Below are 12,398 nucleotides of genomic sequence, written 5' to 3' on the forward strand. Positions count from 1 at the left end.
TAGACGAAATGACAAGACGATAGGACACACGTTGAGACATCAGGGCAAAAATCTCCATGGTAACAGAGAGAACCATACTGGGCATAAACTGCAGAGGAAGCCAGAGACTGGCTTATATGCATTAGGTAACTGAGAACGCTGAGTGTGTTACTTCGCCCGCATCTCGTGGTCGTGCGGTAGCGTTCTCGCTTCCCACGCCCGGGTTCCCGGGTTCGATTCCCGGCGGGGTCAGGGATTTTCTCTGCCTCGTGATGGCTGGGTGTTGTGTGCTGTCCTTAGGTTAGTTAGGTTTAAGTAGTTCTAGGGGACTGGTGACCATAGATGTTAAGTCTCATAATGCTCAGAGCCATTTGAACCATTTTTTTGTGTTACTTCGAGATAAACAGGTTGGAACAGGAGAGGAAGTCTTTAAGAGAAACATCAAATCTTTGCGCATACTATTTAGTAAAATATCACCACTACAGAATTGTAAAAAATTCAAATGGCTCTGAGCACTATGGGACTTACCATCTGAGGTCATCAGTCCCTTAGAACTTAGAACTACTTAAACCTAACCAACCTAAGGACATCACACACATCCCTTCCAGAGGCAGGATTCGAACCTGCGACCGTAGCGGTCGCGCGGTTCCAGACTGAAGCGCCTAGAACCGCTCGGCCACTGCGGCCGGCACAGAATTGTACATATACTGTTGTTCTTGTGGTTTCCGATCCGATGACTGGTACGAAGCAGCACAACAAGCTAATCGACTCTGTGCATCCTCTTCTTCTTTACGTAACTTCTGTAACCCACATCCACTATCACCTGCTTACAGTTTCCGAGCCTTCACGGCCTTCCTCAAATATATTTACACCTCTTCTCAATCATCCCGTCCCTGAACATTTCCTTCCGTTACCAAATATGCTATTCCATGACACCTTGGGGTGTGTCCTATCAATCCACTGTATTATTCAAGTTGTGATGTAAATGTATTTTTTATCCAATTTGATTCAGCACCTCCTCATTATCCAAACCACCCATTTAATTTTCAGTCTTCCGTAGTTCCACATTTCAAAAGCTTCTATTCTCTTCTCGCCTGAACTGTTTATCGTCCACGTTTCATATGCATTGCAGGCTACACCCTAGACAAATACCCTAAAAGTCCTCCGAAAAGTTTTCTAACACATAAATTTATTTTAGATGTTAGCAGTTTCTCTTTTTCACAATAGCATTTTTTTCTGTTGATCTCTCTAGGTCTCTGACCTTCATTTATTCTTCCTAAGTGACAAAGTTCACCTACTACTATCAGAATCTCATTTAATAATCTAATTCAGACAACCTTGCCTGATTTAATGTAACTACATTCCATTACCTCTGTCTTATTTTTGTTGATGCTCATGTTATAACTTCTTTCCAAGACACTATCCCTTCTGTTCAGCTTCTCTTCCAAGTATTTTACCATTTCTGACATAATTAGAATCTCATCGGCAAACTACAAAGCTTAAATTTCTTCTCCCTGAGCATTATTCCATCTCCTGACTTCTCTGATTTCCTTTACTGCTTTCTCGATGCATAGACTGAATAATATTGCCAATAAGCTTCAACTATCTGTCACGTCCCTTCTTCATTATTACTTCCTTTTCATGTCCTTCGATTGCAGTTTGGTTCCTATACGATTTGTGAACTTAATAACCCTTTGATTCCTGTATTTTACTCCTGTTACCATCAGAATTTTAGACTTTGTTCCAATCAAAATTGTCAAAAATGTTCAATCCACAAATGTGATAAACGTAAGTTAACCTATCTTCTACGGTCGGTATTGCCTCGTGTGTTCATATCCTTCTCCAGAACCGAAACTGATCTACACCAAGATCTGCTTCTACTAACTTTTTTTCCACTTCTCTTTAAATAATTCATGTCAGTATTTCGCAACCCTGACTTAATAAATTGATGGTTCTTTAATATTCACACCTGTCAGCAAATGCCTCCTTTGGAGTTGGAATTATTAAATTCTTTTTGAAATAATAGTGTATTATATCTGTATCCTATATCTTGCATATCAGGTGGAATAGTATTGTCGTGGTATTTTTCTCCCTAGGATCTTAATAATTTTGAGGGAATGTCATCTTTATTTTTCTGACTTAGAACTTAACGTGTTCTCTATCGCGGCTCCATCTCTTCCATCTCACATTAATTGAGCTAGACTCCCTTTATATAATATTGTCTTCAATTTTATTTCCCTTGTACAGCCCTTATACATGCATTTCCTCCACCATCCATATTTATCTTCTTTGCTTATTACTAGTTTGCCATATGAGATTTTTGTATTCTCTTTTTTCCTAAATGTCTCTTTAATGTACTTACAAGTGGCATCTATCTTTACTGTGGTCATGCATTTTTCTGCAGACATTTATTTCTTCTCTAAAGAATTTTCTACTTAGATATTTAGCACTTTTTGTCAGTCTCACATTTGAACATTTGAATTCCCTTTTATCTGCATCTTTGAAAATTACTTTCACTTTTCGTCAGTCACTTTCGGTATCTCATGTGTTGTCAAAAGATACTGTTTATTTGTCGTTACAGCTGCTGTCAGTGGCAAGCCTTTCGGCATCATTTCATAACCAAAGAAGTGTTGTTTGAACTGGAAATTACATTCAGATAACAGAACAAATAGCATGAATAATTAATACAGCAAACAAGATGGGGAGACTGTGTAGTGTGTGTGGTTCTTTGGTGTCAGTGCAACTGACATAAAGCTGAACAATTCTTTCCCTGTCGGAGATGAAGAATGGATTATAATGACGTAGCCAACAGTAACAATTGAATTACAGCTTGTGAATGAGATCTTCAGATTCCTGTAAGCTTAAGACAGGAAAACGGAAATAATTACAATAGCTACTTAAGGGGAGGACTGCTCAAACAATTTCCCCTTTTGATAATTTTCACTGTTCCAATTACAGTCGGTGACTCTTAATATTACGCTACTGACCGTTAAAATTGCTCCATCATGAAGATGACGTGCTGCAGACGCGAAATTTAACTGACAGGAAGAAGATGCTGTGATATGCAAATGATTAGCTTTTCAGAGCATTCACATAAGGTTGGCGCTGGTGGCGACACCTACAACGTGCTGACATGAGGAAAGGTACAATTACGTTTCCGACTTTGATAAAGGTCGGATTGTAGCCTATCGCGATTGCGGTTTATCGTATCGCGACATTGCTGCTCGCGTTGGTCGAGATCCAATGACTGTTAGCAGAATATGGAATCGTTGGGTTCAGGAGCGTAAAACGGAACGCCGTGCTGGATGCCAACGGCCTCGTATCATTAGCAGGCATCTTATACGCATGGCTGTAACGGATAGAGCAGCCACGTCTCGATCCCTGAGTCAGCAGATGGGGACGTTGGCAAGACAACAACCATCTGCACAAACAGTTCGACGACGTTTGCAGCTGCATGGACTATCAGCTCGGACACCATGGCTGCGGTTACCCTTGACGCTGCATCACACACAGGAGCGCCTGCGATGGTGTACTCAACGATGAACCTGGGTGCACGCATGGCAAAACGTCATTTTTTCGGATGAATCCAGTTTCTGTTTACAGCATCATGATGGTCGCATCCATGTTTGGCGACATCCCTGTGAACCCACATTGGAAGCAAAAAAATGGTTCAAATGGCTCTGAGCACTATGGGACTTTACATATGAGGTCATCAGTCCCCTAGAATTTAGAACTACTTAAACCTAACTAACCTAAGGACGTCACACACATCCATGCCCGAGGCAGGATTCGAACCTGCGACCGTAGCGGTCTCGCGGTTCCAGACTGTAGCGCCTAGAACCTCACGGCCACTCCGGCCGGCCCATTGGAAGCGTGTATTCGCCATCGATATACTGTCGTATCCCCCGGCGTGATGTATTTAGTGCCATTGGTTACACGTGTCGGTCACCTTTTGTTCGCATTAACGGCACTTTGAACAGTGGACGTTACATTTCAGATGTGTTGCGAGCTATGGCTCTACCCTTCATTCAATCCCTGCGAAACCCTACATTTCAGCAGGATAATGCACTTCCGCATGTTGCAGGTCCTGTACGGGCCTTTCTGGACACAGAAAATGTTCGACTGCTACCCTGGCCAGCACATTCTCCAGATCTCTCACCAATTGAAAACGTCTGGTCAGTGGTGGCCGAGCAACTGGCTCGTCACAATACGCCAGTCACTACTCTTGATGAACTGTGGTATCGTGTTGAAGCTGCATGGGCAGCTGTACCTGTACACGCCATCCAAGCTCTGTTTGACTCAATGTCCAGGCGTATCAAGGCCGTTATTACGGCCAGAGGTGGTTGTTCTGGGTACTGATTTCTCAGGGTCTATGCACCCAAATTGCGTGAAAATGTAATCACATGTCAGTTCTAGTATAATATATTTGTCCAATGCATACCCGTTTATCATCTGCATTTCATCTTGTTGTAGCAATTTTAATGGCCAGTAGTGTATTCATAACTAAGCTTGAGCTCTGGAAATTCTAACAACACTCTTTGGCCTTTCTCTCTGGTTAACTTCACTTAACGCATATTCGAAACGCAAAGACGAAGCTCGCAAGAACCAGATGAGCTGTGAAGATATTCTTCCTGATGCCAGCCTACGACTTGGAAACATTCCAGAATATTTTTGGCAACGGTGTGTCAATCAGCAGGCTGCTGTGACCGAGCGGTTGAGGCGCTTCAGTCCGGAACCGCGCTGCTGCTAGGTCGTAGGTTCGAATCCTGCTCGGGCATGGATGTGTGTGGTGTCTTTATGTTAGTTCGGTTTAAGTAGTTCTAAGTCTAGGGGACTGATGAGCTGTTAAGTCGCATAGTGCTTAGAGCCATTTGAATCATTTGTGTTCGTCAGCTTGCATCCTGGAGTGATTGAGTGTTATCGAGCTATATTCACTTCAAATTTTCTTGTCATTTCGATCAAATATTCTGAATGTCTCTCAATTATGAGGTGTATCGAGCTAGTAAATTTATTTTTCTGAGTCCACGAAGCTCGTTCCAAGCAGAAGTTACAACAAATGTCATCTTTTACATTGAGAATTATCCAACTTAACCTTCACTGAGGCAAAAGGTTGTCACGCCCAAGAATGGAGACTACATAAGGCAGCGGTTGTAATATCGCTAGAGGCGAATTTTAACTTGTGCGATATAGCTGTAGATCTATAGGTAAAAACTTGCAGAACAGCGTAGTTGTTAATGATCGCATTTTTCTCCTATTGCAGAGATAATTTTTAGTTTTTTGTGACTATGCAGCTTCGGTGACTCGGTGACCAGTTTGTGGAAGTGAAAAATGTGTTAACTGAGTTTCGCTATGTATCTACTCCCAACGCATTTCGATACTTTTGTGGTAGTACTGTAATGTTATTTCAGTACGGCAATGAGATTTGAGTATCCTAGTGTTATGTATGCTTTGTTTTATAAAAACACTCTCTTCGTAAGGTCATCTTGATAAGTTTTCCCTAAATCGCTCCAGACAAATGCCGGGATGGTTCCTTTGAAAGGGTACGGCCGACTTCCTTCCCCATCCTTCCCTAATCCGATGAGACCGATGACCTCGCTGTCTGGTCTCCTTCCCCAAACAACCCAACCCCCCCCCCCCCAACCCTCGAACTTCCGCCGGGACCAGCCCCACAGTCTATGACTGCAGCGCCCCAGACCGCTCGGCTAATCCCGCGCGGCAATATTAATATCAATAATACACTCTCCTACATTACATATCACTCCGATAATGCTCTGATAGTTTTTCGATTTCCGTCGTGTAGAAGCTTGCTAGTTTGGAGTTAAAGATGTCGTCAAACAAAGCTTTAAGCGCATTTTCTTGGTCATTGTTCAATCAGAAGCGTAAAAGGTAAACATTTGACGGTACAAGGTTCTTTTGTGAAATTAGCTGTGTCCAGTAGCAACATTTCATGCAGAATTCTTGGTCGTTTTTCTTATACTGCGACCGCAAAGCGTCTCAGTTGCTGACAAAAAAGGCCAAATGCGATGGAAACAATTCATAGTAAACTACACCTTCTTTGTGCACGAGATGAATAACTTTATAGCTGTGGACCCACACAGGCCATTGACTGATGTCTGTATTTTGTTTTCTGTTATGACTCAAACAATAAATTCTTTTAATGCAGATACCACAAAGATACCATACCTCGTCACCAGATAAGATGTTCATAGGCAGCTGAAAACGTCAAGCAAAAATGCACTTGTGGTCATCTATTGATATATGTTCCTTTGAATTAGAACACACAGCACTCCTACACCCCTTTTCTGGATTACGGTTGTGCAATTAAGCATCTGGCCTTGACTGCCCTACGCTACTTTAGGAAAATGCTGAGATGAACCCATTGCCCACGTGACGTTAAATTCAAATCTATATACCTTTCTTTTTCCGTGAATTTCGAACCTTGCCCATTGACTACGAAGAATAATTCAAGTCAAAAATGAACTACTAGAATGGCACAAATGTTACGAGCAGGATCCGCAATGTATCTGTGCACCACCATTAGAGGTGTACATGTTCCGCTTTTAACCCGCCCATGCTTGCCCGGTGGCCAGGCGGGCAGGCCGCCGCGCGTTGTCAACAGAACGGGCAGGCTGCTTCACTCCCAGCCAAGCCAAGCAGAACCCAACCCGGGCAGGCTGCGGGAAACTCGCTTGCCTGCCCATATTACTGCTGAGCTGCGCTACCCAGCCGTTTAGTCTGCGCGCTTCATTGTCGCACTACGAACGTTATTTAAAAGTTTTTATTTTACCTGAGCACCAAAAGACAAACCCTAACATTATATATGTATATTAATTTCAGGTCAAAAAATATTGGGTTTTATTTGTACATTCTTCCTTTACGCGTATATTTCGGGCTTATTATCTATATAAATAAAAATGAATTGCCAAATGCGTTAATAAGCGCAAAACTCGAGAACGGCTGGACCAATTCGGCAATTTTTTTTTTTCGCTGTGTTCGTAATTCTCAGGACAAGGTTTTTACGAAATAAAATTTTTCGAAAATCGACCGAAAAATTGGAAAATTTGAGAAAAACTAAAAGTGTGTTTTCATTGTGTCCGTGTGTTTGTATTGTATACAATCTTGATGAAATTTTGCACACTATACCTTGAAACTAAGAGGAAGGTCACAGTCTACTTAAAATTTCGTAGGATGCATGGCAGAGGTTACTTTACCTAACGGAATTCGACAAATTATACGTTTTTATTCCGATCTTGATGAAATTTGGCATACTTGATACTCAAAGCAGAATGAAGGGCGCTGTCTGCTTAACATTCTGAATGGTACGTGGCGGAGGGTACTTTACTTACACACTTCTGCACCAAACTACAGTTTTATTCCGATCTTGAAGAAATTTTGCACACGTGACCATCAAGAGGAACATTACTGTCTACATAATATTTCGGACAGTGCATGGAATAGAGTACCTTACAAAAGATTTTGACATCGTTTGCGGGTTACCATGAAATCCTTCTCCCTTTATACTGCTAAATGGTCTCAGGTCATTAGCACACATTTCAACGACCTTTTCGGCCACTAAATCATTGCCCTCTTTCAAGATATTTACGGAGTGGGGGAACTGCTTGTCAAATTTGCACACATGTCGTAACATACTCGAGGTTCCTAAATAAGTACTTAAGAGCTTTTTACATAGTTTGCATTGAGACACACCTACCGATTTATAAGAAGCGGCCTCATAAACACACGAAAACGTTTCCTATGGGGCACTTGTTCTCTGTTTCGTTACCAGCATGTATTCGCCAGTTGTCAATTTTTTTTTCAATCTCACTAACGTCCGACCTATTCATTGTGCTGCCCCCACCGTTGCAATAAATGTACTGCCGGCTAACTACCTGGCTACTCTAGTCACGGTAGCTTGAAGCGCAACCTGTTGTCAGGCGCAGCAAGCTGAGCGGGTCCCGTGAAGCTTGACAGGCCTGCGGGAACCCAGGTAGCCCGGGCTTGCGGGAGCCCAAGTCGGTCGCATTACCCACTATGCCTCAGTACATGCGTACTCTTGTGTTTACGTCGCGGCAGGCTGACCTGCATGAATGGTTGCAGAGGAGCTAGGGGCAAGCAGGCTGCAATGGGAATTTGTACACCTCTGACCACCATCAACGCCACTCTATTCGCCATCAGTATAAAAAATCGAACAAAACGTTGCGCATGTTGCTAGAAACTCAAATAAAAGCCAACATTTTAGAAATACACACATAGACACCTATGTTATAACACGCTACCAGATCGGCCGGTGTGGCCGAGCGGTTCTAGGCGCTTCAATCTGGAACCGCTCGACCGCTACGGTCGCAGGTTCGAATCCTGCCTCGGGCATGGATGTGTGTGATGTCCTTACGTTAGTTAGGTTTAAGTAATACTAAGTTCTAGGGGACTGATGACCTTAGATGTTAAGTCCCATAGTGCTCAGAGCCACTTGAACCACGCTACCAGAAACGCCACGAACTCACGCATCAACTTATTTGTTTCAGATAAAATTTGTCGGTAATGGTACGTTGCGCATTTCAGTATTCCTCGTGTTACACGCTGCATGTGGAATGATCACACCGCTGTTGATGTTGCATGGGGTTCACTCGGATTACAGAAGACAATTATCGCAGAAAATAAAACCGTAAAATTAATATTTTATTGCTTCCCAATGGATAGTCACAGCCTCAAGGTGCAAAGAAAGCTGAGTTCGTGGCGTGCGCCATCCGGCGTTAGACAGCCCGTGGCCGTGACCGTCGTCTGCCGAAGCGGGGGGAAATTATCAAGCAGTTAACTGTTCTGATCAGCACAGGCAGCCGCGAGCTCTTCCGCGGCAATATTTTTTGGACCGTTTTGATATTATTGGCGGGTAATAAAGTAAATGAAATTATCTTTGCGTTTCCATCAGACAGAAACTCTTGGCAGACGAAATGCAGATTAAAAAATAAAGGAACTCTACTGTTGTCTGCTCTATTTGAGGGCAAGGGCGGTCTGGTAGACTGGTGCTTGTACAGTAATCCAGAAGTCTCGTGTTCGATCTCACCTGAGTAACAAATTTTACTCGCACCAAAACGGCCTTCGTCTCTGGGCAAGCCAAGTGAAGAACAGTGAGATGCACCATTGTTCTTAAATCCATATTAAAATGACGACTCTGGCACCAGCTGAGGAAAAGTCGGTTCGGATTAGATCATGATACAGGAGGATGTCGCAGTCCTCAATATTACTCACAGAAAAAAATTATGTTTTTGTGTCATCATCGAAAAATAAACAATGAAATTGTCAGTATCCGTTTGTGAACAGATGACTTCAAAAAATTCGTTTAGTTCAACGCAGTTCTCTTGCTATTTCAAGGTTACAGAACAGGAACGTGTATTACCACAATAATTTCTTCATACCGCTTGCACACTCTTCAGCACTAGTAAAATCATATATGCCTTTTTCTCTCTGGTGGCAAAAACTTTGTTAGCAGTATATAATATGCAACAAAACGTGATAAAGAAAGGAAACCAAACACCAAAGCTTGTGTTTGTTGTCGAACTTTAAACCAATTGCTCGAAGTTAGTAAGAAAACTTATGGTTTTGGAAAACTCGGCGCTTTGAACTGACATTTCAGATAACTGTATATGTTAGTATTACGCCCGAGCATGCTATCGTATCACTGTAATTAATTAGTTTAAAGAAATTCCAATTCTGGATCAATTAGCTGCAACAGTAAAGGTTCACAAACGACTGTCATTTTTTTTTTTTTTTTGCTGTAGGTATTCATGTAAGGGAATAATAAACAAAATTCTGGTTTAAGTGTGCGTCTGTCACTTCAAAAATTTTTAAACAGTTTTTTTGTTACCTGCACTCTCTAGATGCACTACTGATAAAACTATTAACCACTGTACTGTACAATCCAAATGTTTAATTTTCTTTTTAGTACCTTTGGATTTATTGTGTCCACATCGATTCGCTACACTCGGTAGGCTATTAGGCTAATAATGGATGTGTAAACGAAACTTTCAGCAATGACATAACAGTCAGCTTCTATTTGTTTTATATTTAGATTGATAGTTTACTTGTTCTGTCTACCGGAAGCGTTCAAATCAGTGGAGACGAAAATTAGAATTAAACCTTCACTTTCGAGAGAACCACCAGCGAACCGCCTCAGTAGATTTCGACTGTGAAAGTGACCGCCACTGTTCCGTGGGATCCGTCTTCTTGTTGGTCAGGATGGGCTTGTCTCGCAACTTGGGCGTTGTGGGTTCTTAGATAGCTTAGGAGACTGGTATGACGTGGGCAGCTGTAGAGAAACAAACTATATATATATATATATATATATATATATATATATATATATATATATATATATCCTTTATCAACTACTTTGGTTCCAGTGTACACCATAATATTTACATAATATCACTGTAGTAACACTTTATAACAAACTGACTGCTTGATTTGTTTATCTTAATTTTAATCAGTTCTCTATTAAGATAAGTACTAAGGAATGAAACATCGGTAATTTGTAAATTCTTACAGTCACATATATGTACATATCGAAATATCTCCAAGAGTGAAAGTCTTTGGCATTGTTATGATGATTGCGATATAGTCATCTTTGTATACCTACTTCCATGTGGCGAAACTTCTTGATGTGTGAAATGTGCTTTGGATTATGTGTATCCATATACATAAAAAAGTGCATCATACAGTCTTCGTTGCTGCTTGATCACAAGCAGTCGGCACTGGAACGTAATGGTGCTGATTTTTCAACGTACGCAACCAAAACATCTTTACTTTAATAGTTTTTTTACATCATTTAAGACTGTTGTGAGGCAAAATTACAGTTAAAAAGGCAATGTCTCATATCTTGTTTTGGTTGTTGGGCAGAACCACCCCAAGGAAATCTCATCATTTGGGAAAACGAAAAGTGAAAGATAATGTAAAATGTATCTTAATGTGAAGTAACCGTCTGAATATGAACCGGTAATAATAAATAAATAGCATTATAAAAAGTGGCTAGTTGCTGTCATCTGCCGGCCGTAGTGGCCGAGCAGTTCTAGGCTCTAGAGTCTGGAACCGCGCGACCGCTACGGTCGCATGTTCGAATCCTGCTTCGGGCATGGATATGTGTGATGTCCTTAGGTTAGTTAGGTTTAAGTAGTTATAAGTTCTAGGGGACTGATGACCTCAGCAGTTAAGTCCCATAATACTCAGAGCCGTTTGCTGTCATCTGTTATATAAGAGTCAACCTATATTTTGCACACAGCCAAGGGCTCAGAATTCATTTTTCGACAAAACAGGATTGAAAAATAATTGAATTCATCACGTGTGTTGACTTGCAGCAACACGACTAGGAATGAGAGTCGGTATCGCTGTGCCAGCTTACATTCACTTAAATCCAGAATTATAATAGAGGTCACTGAGCTGAAACTAGTTGCTTCCTGAGCACCCAGATTTTAATAGCCAACTCCACGACTTCACAATGTACAACATACATGTTGAGTACAGAAAGTTCCTGTAAAGAAACAGCATTTCACGAAGAAAAATTGAGATTCACGATGAGTACATGGACGCGTACTGTTACCTGACCGATGCACCATTATTGCAGTATCCTCGGATGTGCACTTTAGAACCATGTAAAAGGTAGGAAAATAAGGTCTTACCGTCTTCTCGACGATGCATAGCGCAGGCTCAGACTCTAGATAGATGGGAACAGGAACCATCCCGGGAGAGCACGGCGAACATTGTCTCTGAGCTACATACTTACAATTAGCTCTGATCATAGTTCATGTCATTCCATCACCCGTTATTCAGTGTTCCTATCTTAAACACTGTGTGTATATTATTTAATGACTTTTTCGTACTTTCCTACATTAACTATTCACTCCTTACGGAAGGTGCTGCTACTAAATTATTCAACTGTAGATCTTTAAGCTAAAATTATGAAAAATTCATAAGAAACCGTATAATATGGTGCTACCTTTGGCATCTAAAGTTAATGCATTTTGTCCCTTTGTACATTTTACCACTGCCTTTAATTACAAGGATTTTAAGATACAAACTTGCTGCAACGATAAACTTCTCTCGCATCACAAACAAAATAGTCTGTCATTCAAATTCTTTCTGTTTTCGGATAAAATACCATTTATATTGGGCACTTTATTAATTTTTTTTCGCCATGTGGCGGGGCGTGGTCGGTCATCTGCATTCTCTCTTTCACTTATCGAAAGTCCACCCACCTCGATATGCTTCTTTCCGACGTCCCTTCACTCTGTAGTAGCAGATACGTGCTAGGCAGTGTAAGGCAGCGTTGCTGAAACCACTGCCTAATACCTAGCACACAGGGGCCGCGAACTCGAGTTGCAAGTCAGTTCCTGAAAGTCCATTTCCAAAATTTTGGGCGTTATGAGGAT

This window comes from Schistocerca nitens, chromosome 3 (genome assembly GCF_023898315.1).
Source record: "Schistocerca nitens isolate TAMUIC-IGC-003100 chromosome 3, iqSchNite1.1, whole genome shotgun sequence".
NCBI lineage: Eukaryota > Metazoa > Arthropoda > Insecta > Orthoptera > Acrididae > Schistocerca > Schistocerca nitens.